Here is a 12,232-nt window from a genome sequence, read left to right as displayed (position 1 = left end):
AAGTCAATCACTGAGACACTGAGGAATCTTAAGGAGGATTACATTTATTTCCGTGGGTGCGTTAATGCAGAGGGGAGGTAGGGACTGTCCCAAATGCGCCTCCCTGCCCAACAGGGAGCGAACTCAAGAATGCGTTAGGGGTGTGAGCACCGTTGCGTGGTACAGGTGTAGCGCCGGGCAGGCAAGTGCACTGAGAAATTATGCTCGTACATATGTCCCATGGTGAAAACAGGAGGGCGAAGGCCCTCCTAGGCAGACGCTTTAAGTGAACTGCGGGGAATATTCGCTGTTGTTTCAGCCTCGTGCACATGCTCAGTGCGTTTTTAGGTACAGCTATTGGGTGGAATATCGCTTACACTGACAGTTCCCACCAAGCATGTGGTGGGAGAAGGTGCACACTTTCCTGCCAAAGAAACGCAAAAGACAATGCATTAGTACACCGCAAAGTTATAAAGTTCTGGTATTTCAGTTTGGCCATACAATTGTCTATTTTCAGCCTCATGTAGAGTGTAGCTGCTAAATCACCCTGGCTGAGATAGGTCTTGCTGGCACGGCCATTTAGAGGGGCCAGACATTTCAGTGAACTGAAAGAATTTTTGAGCAAAGCTTTTCAGGTTTATCAAACCGGTTACACGTAGGATGTGACATTGGCCTCAAGGGAAGCCGGCGAGCATTTATTGGAAGGAAGCATGCACACCACATGGCACTGGGGAGCCCACAGCAGGAGAACAGAGAGGAGGCCTTCTCTGCTGTGGGGCTTACAGGGGAGAGCCTCCTGGTGCCTGGCGAGCGTGGGATAGCTTGGCTCCAGAGGCCAGCACCGTCTCAGGACTGGACGAGGTCCCAAAACATGAAGCACAAATGATGTATCCACAATCCTGCCACATGACACCAGCTTGCTTCCCAGGGCAACACAATGACCCCTCTGCCTGTGACGGTGGCTGACCAGAGGTGACCCAGCGGTATCCCCGATTTCTGGGGTGCAGACTTTTATGCAGCTCGGTCCATGCAAATATCAGCGTGACAGAGGCCAAGTACATATATCTCAGCTATGTGGGAATCTGGATACTGGGATGTGGTGTCACTCCCCACATGGACTGGCTTCCACATGCCCAGTCTTGATGAGAACAAGAGAGACGTGCTACAGCTGCTGCTGGGCTTTCCTGTGGCAAATATCCTCGGGCCTGTGTCTACATTTCTAGACAATTGGCAAGGTCGGAAGGGAGGCAGATGATTCCCTGGGTGCAGACCCAGTAGATCCCATGGTGTCCTGGCAGCCCAGGTACCAGTGCCTATGACAGAGGGGATCTCAGGCTGCAACTTCCAGTCAGGTCCCAGATGCAGCTGGGTGGGAATCGCTGCCACCGCAGACCAGAGTGTTTCTTGGTCCTGATTCCACACTAATAAGGTGCGCATGGTATCATGACACTTTGTGCTCAGTTTGCTTGAATGGAAGTATTTTCCGGGTGAGGGTTAGTCAGGGCCCAAATGTAACTCTGCTTTTGAATGCACATTGTGAATTTGTGTTGGCCTCTCTCGCTCTCTCTCTCTGTGTGTGTGTGTGTGTGTGTGTGTTTGAGTGTGTACGTCGCTTCCCTCAGCCTCCACTCTCACAAGTCTGCCCCTTCAACTCTGTATCTCTTCCTCTGACTAGTGCTCTAAGACCATCTGTCTGAAGTCTTCCATGCCCTGCATGTGTAATATTTGTGCCCTTTCTGTCCATATCCCACTCAGTGCTCTCATGCTACATGGGCTGTTATTGGATTTTTCAGTCTGACTATTCACCTTGGCTTCTTGTGTCATCCCACCCTTACCACGGAGTAAAACCCATTCATGTCAACTAAGCCATCTGTTTGTTGGTGTTCATAGTTTCTGGCTGGGTAAGCAGTAGGGACAATTTGCTTTGGTGCATGGCACACCAAGACACCCTTCGAAGACTAAAATAGAGCACATCTCTGCCAGGAATACCAGAGGCAGCAGTCATTCAGCGATCCTCTCTGGATGGAATAACATGTTTGTTCTGGGAGCAATGTGAGAATTCTATGTTTCCAGGAGCAGGGAGGAGAGGAGTTAAATAGAAAAGCCAAGTTCCTATCGTCTGCGGCATTCCTCTGTGAATTCTAAAGTAGACAGGAGGAGACTCACCAGATATGTCCCCGAATTTTATATAACCTCTGGTTTCCACTGGCTGCAGTGCCACCCTAGCCTCAGGAACCCCAAGAGATATTTACCCAGACAAGGTATTGTTGTGTTTTCCCTGAACCATACGTGCCCATTAGAGAGAGAGCTGGTCCTTTAGGCCCTCTCTAGCTTGCTAGGTAGAGAAAGGCTCATGTTTAGGATATGGGCTACACCATCACAGCACCACAGCAGGACATGTCCAGGGGATCGTCACATGGGGTTGAACGCCTGTGAATGGCTTCACAAAGACAGAGCATCATCACATGTTCACAGGCCAGGAAACAGTGCTGCGGCCAGTGAGGTGTCCTGGGAGCAGATGGATGTGTAAGGAAAGGAAGGTGTGATGAGGGCCTAATCTGTAGGTGTTCACATATGAGGGAAAAGTGGACAGAGCAGAGGGGTAGGGACATTACACAAGCAGGGGCATAGAGCTTCTCTTTGAGCATCTATCCTTGCTGGCAGGGTACCTTCCACCTCACCACCCTGGCACGCGGAAGCTCAGGTTTGCCACTGAGGACAGCCATGGTCTGCTGTCGAACACAAGGAAGCCAGCAGACACAGGGCTGCACATGCACTGTACCACCAGGTCGGGAGATGCCAAGCCAGGAACCTCAGTCACCAAACATGTCGTGAGTACAACTGTCCTTGGTAGACTCCTTCCCTCTCTGAGGTAACAGGCCTCCATGCTGGGGTAAGGAGGAGGAGGAGGAGATCTGCAAGACAGGCTTCCTGCATGGACCTGCAAAACTCACGTATGCACAAAGGGAACATCCCTCAAAGAAATGTCCTCCCCTCAAGTGCACGTGGTAGGCACCTTCCCCATGGAAGATCAGACCTTCACCCAAATAGTAGAGATAGGAGAAATTTTAGTGTGGTTATCAGACAGTGACTGCATTATCATATCCTACATACTTACCTCTTAGCACGTCTCAGTTTTTTCTTCCTCCCTTGAACTGCATCTGAAAATATTGTGGGTGAGAATGATTTCTGATATGTCTGGGCAAAGCCTTGTGCTGAAAGCCTGACAGTTTGGGGGCAGAGCGGGACACCGGTGTTTGCAGGAAGGAATGTGGAAGGACCCACTTAAATTACCTGTGGTGTTCTGGGCATAAAGAAGTCCTTTCAGCTGTGCTGCGTGGGGTGGGCAGCTGGGAAGCCTGCAGTGTGGACGCCACCCCTCCTCCTTGCGTTCCTGCCATCATTTTGAATGCAAGCTTCAGGAAGAGTCTGATCTAGCCCGCTCACAGAGCCAATGCCACTTCCTCATTCTGTGTCCTTTCCACCTGTGTCCACTCTTTCCCTCAGTCTCCTCGCTCTCCCTTCTCTCTGTCTTTCTATTCCAGTTCTGTCCCTTGCTCTGCCTCTGACACTGGCCCTCAGCTCATTCACTAGCCCAAGTGCCACTGTGGGGGGTGCTGGACATGATCCCGATGCACCAACATCTGGGACCTGGCTGGAAGATGCAGCCTGAGCTCCCCTGTGTTGTAAGCACTGGTTCCTGGACTGGCAGGACACCATGGGGTTTACTGGGTCTCCACCCTGGGAATCATCAAGCTCCCTATTGACCTGGCCCAGGGTCAACAACTGCAGACAGAGTCCCGAGCATACTTGCTACAGGGCACAGCTGGCAGCAGCTGTGTTATGTTTCTGAGGCACTCACAAGGCCCTGGACTTCCACAAGGCCAGCCCACGTGGAGAGTCATGGCAAGTACCACCAACCACATTCCTACCGATTAGTAGACAGCCACCTGCGTCTGGCAGCTTTCTCTTCCCAGGACCGAGCAAACACTGGAACCAGGCATTCTGTCCTGCTTTCTCCCATAGGCCAAGAGTGCAGGCCAGTGTAGTCTTCTGTTGTCCTGGGAAAGAAAGGGCTGTCATCGGGCAGGAGACCTGTGAATATGGTCTGTATGGTCCGGGACATGGGCCAGTTGTGGCGGCGGTGCTGTCTGCTCTGGGCCCAGGTCTCCTGCTGTAGCCTGGCTTCCCGCAGCTGCCACCCACCCCCGCAGCACCAGCCAGTTCCCTCCCCTTGTTGTCTCCTTGTGGGATATCACGTGCCGTCTCTCGTGCACAACACATACCGTTGAGGGTTTTCTGTGTTCTAGTGGCCCCATGTCACCTAATATACAGGGAAGCAACCAAGAGCAACGGAGCAGATATGCACTTTTAACACTCCTTACAAGAGAAGCCCGGGCACCTACAGCTGCTCCTGGCAGAACCAGGCTCAAGTGCCCAGGAGGGTGGGTAGCTGCGGGCCTGAGGACGAGGGAGGGAGCACCCAGTGGGACCCCTTCCACCTTCCACCCTCTCTCTGATTGGCAGCGGTTGGACAATCACCCTGTAGGGGTGACTCCCAGGCCAAGCCAGCAGGAAGACAACTGGAAGAAGAGCGGCATAGGGCATGTGTGGAGAAAGAGCCGGTGGAGGAAGTGCAGGAGAAAGAGGAGGATAAGAACAAGCAGGCAGAGGCAGGGAGCTGCCCCAGGATGTCCCAGACCACACTGGAGGCCCTGGAAGCTCTTCAGTTAGATCTGGAGCCAGTGACTAGCCAAGCCAGCAAGGCCCACGCTCGGCTGATGTGCAGGGTGTTGCAAAGGTGGCAGGCTCACCTTGACCACAGGATGTCCATCATCCGGGACAATCTGGCTTCTGGGCCAAAGCCCTATCCTTTTGATTGTTGGTCTAGATCGTGCTGTAGAGACGTGTGCTAGGCAAAGTGTTAAGTCATGCTAATGAAAATGTCATCTATAAAGTTGGTGACACTTTGCAAGGCTGAGAAGGGAGGATTACTGGAGGCGATCAATTAGAGACCAAGAGAAGACCCTGTTCCAAATATATATGTATATATATTTATATATATATACACACACACACAAAGGTGGCATTGTGTCACCTATCTGTAGTCCCAGGTACTCAGGAGGCTGAAGCAGCAGCACCTGTTTAGGCTGGATTTGGAGGGCACAGCGAGGTATGATGAGGCCAAGGCACTCCAGTCTGGGCGTAGAGCGTGACCCTGTCTCAATGAAAGAACACAGGATGTGAGCCACAACTTTTCCCATGTATGTGGCACAAATGCACTATTGGGGTGATAGGCAGAGGTTTGAATCATAATGGTGCCTACCACGAAGTAGTTGCAAATAGCAGCAGTTTCCCTCAGAATAATGCTACAGGGAAGGAGGCCTGAATGTTCACCTGCATCAGTCAGAACAGGGACAGTGTTCATACATAATATAGAATGACTCTGCCATGCCTGGGACAGAAACAGAAGAGAGCATGAACTCACAAGAAGTAGCCCTTCTGTTCCTCAGTAGTGGTAGTCTCTTCTTGGCATGGGAATGAGATTTCCACCTAACGGCCTTAATGCAGGAGAAGGAAAAGGGGAAAGGGAGGTTTGGTAGCAGGTGTGTGAGATATGCCCTACCCGGCTGTATTCTTTCCAGAATTGCTCTGTTGTTTGTAGCCTTCCCTTCTCAGCATATGAAGGATCCTCGACCTCATGCAGTTTGTGAAACAGCCCCAGATGTCGATCCTGGTCAGTGTCCGAGAGGAGGACATGGTTAGCTACATGATCTATTTGGGGGTCAGGCCTGGGAAACGTAGGTTGGTGGGTTTAGAGGGGAATGGCGAGGAAGATAATTAATTCTTACAGGCAAGAAAGAGAAGGTCACCTGATTAGAGAATTAAGCTGTCCTCACTTTCCCTTTCCGGCTGGCAGGTGGAGGAAATCAAGCATCCCAAAAGCTGCTACAGGATCTTGCTGTTCTTTGGGAACAAAACCTACTTCCAGAAAAAAGTGGTTACCAAGGAATATCTCGTTAACATTACTGGTAAGATGTGACTCTCTGGATGGGTCGTGAGGATGGTGGGTACATCAGTGCCCATGTGCCCTAGCTCCTTCCTACATGCCCATTTTCCTACAGAATTCAGAGTACCTCATTCCTCTCCAGTTCAGTGGTATCAGGATTATGAGCATGAGGCCCACAGCCACGCACACCAGAACAGCAGTCTTAACTTCTTCAACTGGTTTTCTGACCACAACTTTACCGACTCTTACACGATTGCTGAGGTGGGACCTTCCTGGGGAATGTCTTACATGGCCTAAGTGGGTTTGCCAGCTGCTTGTGACACTTGCCCAAACCCTTGCCTGACCTGTTCTGATTTCCCTAATAGCTCATCACTGAAGACCTGTGTCTCACTCCCTTGTGCTACTATACAAGAATGAAGGCGCCTGCGGAAGAAACAGAGGACAGGTGAGACACTGAGGAAGTGAGGGTTCAAATGCATGTTGTCTGGGACCTGGGCATTCATGTCCCAGAGGTAAAAATTAATGCTCAGAGGAAGACAGGAAGTGAACAGAACCCAGGTCGTCCAGGGCCTTAGGTCAAACAGGAACATTAGGGACTGCAATGCAAACCAGCTGATAACTGGGGAATCTTAAGCCCATAGAAGCATACTGAATGTCCAGAGTCACTCAGACAGAAGCAAGGCAGAATCACTAACTTCACTTCTTAGAACTGCCTTCTATTACAGTCAACCCTACCCTTGGTTGTCCTTCTTCTCCCTTAAGGGGTCAATCTTACATATTTTTTTCTCTTACACATTCCACAATGGCTGTAGATATGGATACCATCTTTTCCCATGTTTTACCACCAAATTTCTGGTTTTTTTTAAATTTCCTTATGTCTAATCTAAGCTTATTGGAGACACACAGAGAATAGCAGGGATGGGGCGGGGATTATCGGCAGCACTTGTTAAACAAGGTTAGAAGGCAATTGAAGAGGTCACAGTAGGGAAAGAGAGCACCTTGATCAGGGAATTGAGAAATTAGAAGAACTTTTGGTATTTTTCAGAGGAAATGCATTTTTATGTGTGTTTTAGGACACTTTACAGTTTGGAGTTGAATATGGTGGAGCCAGAAATTTGCCTAAACTATTAGAGCCCAACCCCCCAAAGCTACTCGAGCTGCAAGAGATGACTACTCCATATGATCAAAGTCAGAGAAAATAAAGGACAATCAGATCAGGTGGTGACAACTGCAGACAGCAAGACATCTGGATGAATTTGGAGTGTACTGAGGGAGAAAAAATAAACACTGTCTAGTGTGTGAATGTGTGTCTGAGTGTTTGCTAATGTACTGAATGGGGTGAGTTAAAAATATGTCTATGTCTATGTATCTGTATGCATCAAGCTCTCTCTGTATCTGTAATTACATATACGTATGTATCTATCTATGTACTCTGCGTTAGAGTTTACCAAAGAGGATCAAGGCCTATGATGTAAGAGGGGGGATGTGTCATTTTTGGGATTTCCATTTGAGGTCAGAATTTGTGCTACAGGGCATGTATTGGGGAGGAAGAGAAGAGAAGCTAGCTAAGTTGGAGACTTACTTGTATTCAGAGAAAAGGAGGGTAGTTTGATGACAGTGGCTAGTGGTCAGGGACCCGAAATAATTCAGTGCTCAATTTGGTTTTATAAGGTACCTCCAGTGATCCTTACGCTTGCATATTATAAGACACAGGAGGACAAGACAAGATGATGGATATTTTAATGTTGGTTTCACAGTTGAATTGATTGTCCTCATTAGATGAATGCATGGCTCTTTGCTGGAACAATGAACCTCACAGGACCAGGTTTGCCAGCAATGTTGTAAGAAATGGGCATAGGGTGGGGTTCTGGGAAAGAACACAGAGGTACAGGGGAGGATAGGAAGCATACGACTTTCTCGTTCTGGCAGGGGTGCCTAAATAAAACAAAACAAAGGCTTGATCAACCACATTCCTCATACGCATGACCTCATGAGAAAGTCTTTGTTTCCAAGTGACTCAGTGTGGGTAAAAAATGCAAACAGGCAGAGCTGAGGGAAACAGATGGGTGGAGTCATTCTTACACAACGCCAGGTGATCCACATGCGTGCTGCCTTTCTCTAAGTGACCCAGGTCGCAGATGCTACTGTCAGTGTTCCTATTCTGGGATGGATTAGTCTTTTCCATGAGACTCTATGTTAGGTGAATACTCAACAACTTAACAAGTAACACCATCATGAGTACATTACTTTCTCATGTAAACTGCAACAAGGACATCTCTGTGAAACACACTGCACACTGCTTCTATAACCTGAGGGGTCCACGTTTGTGGCCTTTTCCACAGGCCACGTGTGTGGTTAAGTAGTGAAAAGGGAAAGAACTGGGGTTGCCTGCAGAGCATGAGTTACAAGCCCCACCCAGAATGACAAAACTCAGGGTGCTCCTTCCCCAGTGGGTAGCTGCTTCCAGAAATAAGTGCGTCTCCGCACAGAACAAGGGATTGACTGCCAGAGATGAAGGGACATTTCAGGGTTTAACCCAGAAAATTTGTACTTATTCCCAGATAAATCATTTCCAACGTGGGCCCCATTGCCGGTAACACACTAATACTGTAGTTACACATTCTTGGCCAACATGAACTAACTCCCTGGCCCATAGCTTTTGTGAGAAGACCTATGGTCTTTCAGGGATGAGTGTTTGGCAGAGTTCACGTGCATATTTTCTACCTGCAATCTGCATGGAAAACCTTCTCATAGATATCAGCTTTTAGATATTAAAATCTAACTCGCCTTGCTGCTGCTTGGGTTTGGTCACCTGAGGCTCTCAAGAGGGAGCCTTGGCCATGCTCTGGCTACTGTCTCCATGACGCACAGATGCTGAGCAATGAGTTCTTCAAAACTTGACCCCAACCTGCGGGGACCTTTACAGCTCCCACATAGTGAAACCTCTTATACTATTGCACTGGTTAAAGGAGACTGCTCTAATCACCCTAGATGGAAATGGGAAGGCAAGTTGTGTGGTCCTCCAGGAACTGTAAACCAGGAAATTTCGGAGGACTTACCTATATAAAACCCTATATTAGGTAAAGACACAATAAGGAACACCATTATGAGTACATTCCCTTCTCTTGTAAACTGCAATGTGGACATCTGAGTTGGAGCTTAGCAGATTGGCATGGTGATAAATAGATTTTGCTAAGAAGATTAAATGGCAGGGCTCTTTACCAGTCTGCCCAGTCGTGGAATGAAGTGGGGACAAACCTGTCATGCAGAAGGTAGCAAAATCATTAGGTGTCTCCTCTTGACTTGAATGCTGGTATCTGGTGGGTTGGCCTCCTTGTCCACACTAGTGATTGCAGCTTACTGAGTTTCTTCCTCAAGGTTTAGGTGTACCTCCGCCCTATTAGTACAGTCACATGAGCACTGATGTGGGGCTCTTATTATAGAAAGTTACACAAGTTTCCTAACTTTTTCTTTCACTGATTATCAGTGCCTAGGGGCCACAAAGTACAGTGTCACCTGACGAATCTGTGAGCATTCTGCCTGAATATCACGGAATCATACTTGTTGTTTCTCATTGTCAGAGTCTTGGAGGTGTGCTCTGTTTCAAATGAAAATCATGTTTGTTATGTGCCCATAATTCTTTCTCTCTGTGTGTGAGTTTGTCTCCGTCCCTGTCTGTCCCTGTGCCCTTGTCCTTCTGATACTTTTGCCCTGCCTGTGTCAATTTGCAGACTCATATCTCTGTACCATGCCAGTCTTTGATACACCGTGTTTTTCTATAGAATTGAGTCTGTTGTCATCTATCTGACTAAATTTAGCTTGCTTCTCTGAGCAGTTATGTACCTGAATTTGTCCATTTTACCCAATCCTGGATCAAAATGTTGTAACTCCTTTGAGATTATTTGGGAAATGACTTTTGGTAAGGCATAAAAAAATCCTTTATTGTAAGTCATATCTAATACTGATATAATTGTAAAAAAAGAATAACTGTACTCTTACTGCAAATCGCTAACCCAATCAATATATAAAAATATAGGCTTACTTTTACTTAGTAATAACTGTGGTTCCCACAGGACAATGAGAACTTTTGAAGGAAGGTACCATGGAACTTCCTACGAGGGAGCAAAGGTTGATTGATTTCTGTTTTCTAAAGCAATGATGAAAGGAATTGAGTATAATTTCTCCCTAGTATGTTCTCTGATTATTCATTTAACAATCATTGTGTATTCACAATTTCTTCATAATATTTTACTAAAAAAACACAAACAACTTAGATTTGTGTTCATCATCGTGTGATAAGAAGGAAAAAAATCCGTGTCCTCAGTTATCAAGTATAGAGAAGAGAGGGGTAAAATAAACAAACAATGTATGGAAATAGGACAAATAATGGTGTTACGGCCTCACCTGTGGGATAGGAGAATTGAATGGATGTCAGATATTCAGAGAAAAGAACTGTTGTTAAAGAATTTTCTTCTTTTGCTTTTATATTTAAAAAAGAATTACATTCCACAGGGTGAGAATGGGACATTGTCTTCCAGTGCTCCCGCCCTTTCTTTATAATGGCTATGTGTATTCCACTTTGTACATGTACCACAATTTCTTTATGCATTCCGAAACGGAATGGTTCAATATGGAAGTAAGCTAGCATACGCCGATATGTCGGCAATAGTAAAATGTGAATAGCACAGGTACAAACACGGGAGGACAGGTATTTCTTTGACAAACTGATGTCATTTACCGTCCATACACTCACCCTTAATATGATTGATGGATCTTGCAGGGTATTTTTCCTCCTATTTTTAGGGTTTTTGGGGACTTCCATACTGTTTTTCATAATGGCAGATCTAATCTACGTTTCCCCCAACATTAGGCAAGTGTTACATGCATTTCTCTACTTCCTCACCACCCCTTATCTTTCGTTTTTCTGTTGATAGACAGTCTTACAAGAGTGAGGTCAAAACCTCATCGCGGTTTGGATTTGTTTTTCCGTAATAGTTAGTGGCATTGAACATTTTAAATATATCTATTGGCCATATGTGTGTGTCAGTTCGAGCAATGCTTATTTAGGCCTTTTGCCCATTTTTTAATGAGGCTCTTTTCTTGCTATTCAGATTAATTCCTTACTTATGGTAAAGCATTAAGCCCTTTTACATCTATATGGAATGAAAAGAATTTCTGCCGTTCTCCGAAACGTCTCTTTTCTCAGTTTTTGTTTCCTGTGCTGTACAGAAGTCATTTGGTTTGATATAAACCCATTGTGTTTCTTTACTTTTGTTTACCGTTGTTTTGAGATCATATGAAGACAGTAATTGTCATGAGCTACATCATGGAAATTGTCCCTTATGATTCCTTTCAGTATTTTTACAGTCTGAGGCCTTATATTTAAATCTTTAATCTGTTTTGAACTGATTTTTTATATGGCAAGAAAATCTACCTTTATTTTTCTGCATGTACACTCCAACGTTTCCCCAATATCATTTTTTGAAATGACTGTATTTTATTCCTTGCCTATTCTTGGCTTCTTTCTCAAAAGTTATTTGACTGTACATGCATACATTTATATCGTGGCTCTCTCTTCTTTTTCTTTACCCATGTATTTTGTTTTATTCAAGTATTGTGCTGTTTATCAGCATAACTTCGTGGTATAATTTGCAGTCAGGTAGAATGATGTCTCCAGGTTTGTTCACTTGGCTCAAAATTACTTTAGGTATTCTGGGCATTTTTTGTTTTACCAAGCAATTTTAGGGTTTTAATATATCTATTTATTGATTTGGTATTTCTGTCTTGAATGTCATCGGTATTTTGATAAAGATTGCATTGACTCTTTGGATCACTTTGTGTACTGCTGAGATTTTAACACTGTCAAGGAACATGAAATATTCTTACACTGATTGGTGACAGTTTTCCATTTCTTTCCTCAAAGATTTATCAATTTCTTGTTGTCTTTCATCAAGTCGACACTTTTTCACTTCCGTGGTTAGAGTTATCCCTAAGTATGGATTTCTGAAATTATTTTGCTGCCTTATTTTTCGGACCGATTACCATTAGTGTCTACAAACTCTACTGCTTTTACAGGCTTATTTTGAATTGTAAAACTTCAATGAGTTTCTTCATTTTTACTGGTTTTAGATTTTTCTATATATAAATAGCACACCGTAGGGAAACAAGGAATATTTAACTTATTCCTTTTGATTATGTTTTCTTCCATTTTGTTTTCTTTGTTTTGGTTTGATTTGGTTTTCC

At 45.7% G+C, this 12,232-nt stretch overlaps 1 protein-coding gene and 1 long non-coding RNA gene across 3 annotated transcripts in view; both read right to left on the bottom strand.

Moving 5' to 3' along the window:
• Positions 1–12,232, bottom strand: part of LOC123629050 (F-box-like/WD repeat-containing protein TBL1X) — a 1,209,717-nt gene that overhangs the window by 368,970 nt on the left and 828,515 nt on the right. The window lies entirely within an intron of this gene.
• On the bottom strand, positions 3,298–4,883 carry LOC123629072. The gene is made up of 3 exons (XR_006731892.1): positions 4,794–4,883; positions 3,912–4,040; positions 3,298–3,373 (listed from the first exon to the last, which is right to left on the bottom strand). It is a non-coding gene; the product is annotated as an uncharacterized LOC123629072 (long non-coding RNA).

The sequence above is a fragment of the Lemur catta genome, chromosome Y (assembly GCF_020740605.2).
Source record: "Lemur catta isolate mLemCat1 chromosome Y, mLemCat1.pri, whole genome shotgun sequence".
Taxonomy (NCBI): Eukaryota; Metazoa; Chordata; class Mammalia; order Primates; family Lemuridae; genus Lemur; species Lemur catta.
The sequence above is the reverse complement of the archived record's forward strand: the minus strand, read 5'-3'. Positions and strand labels throughout refer to the sequence as shown.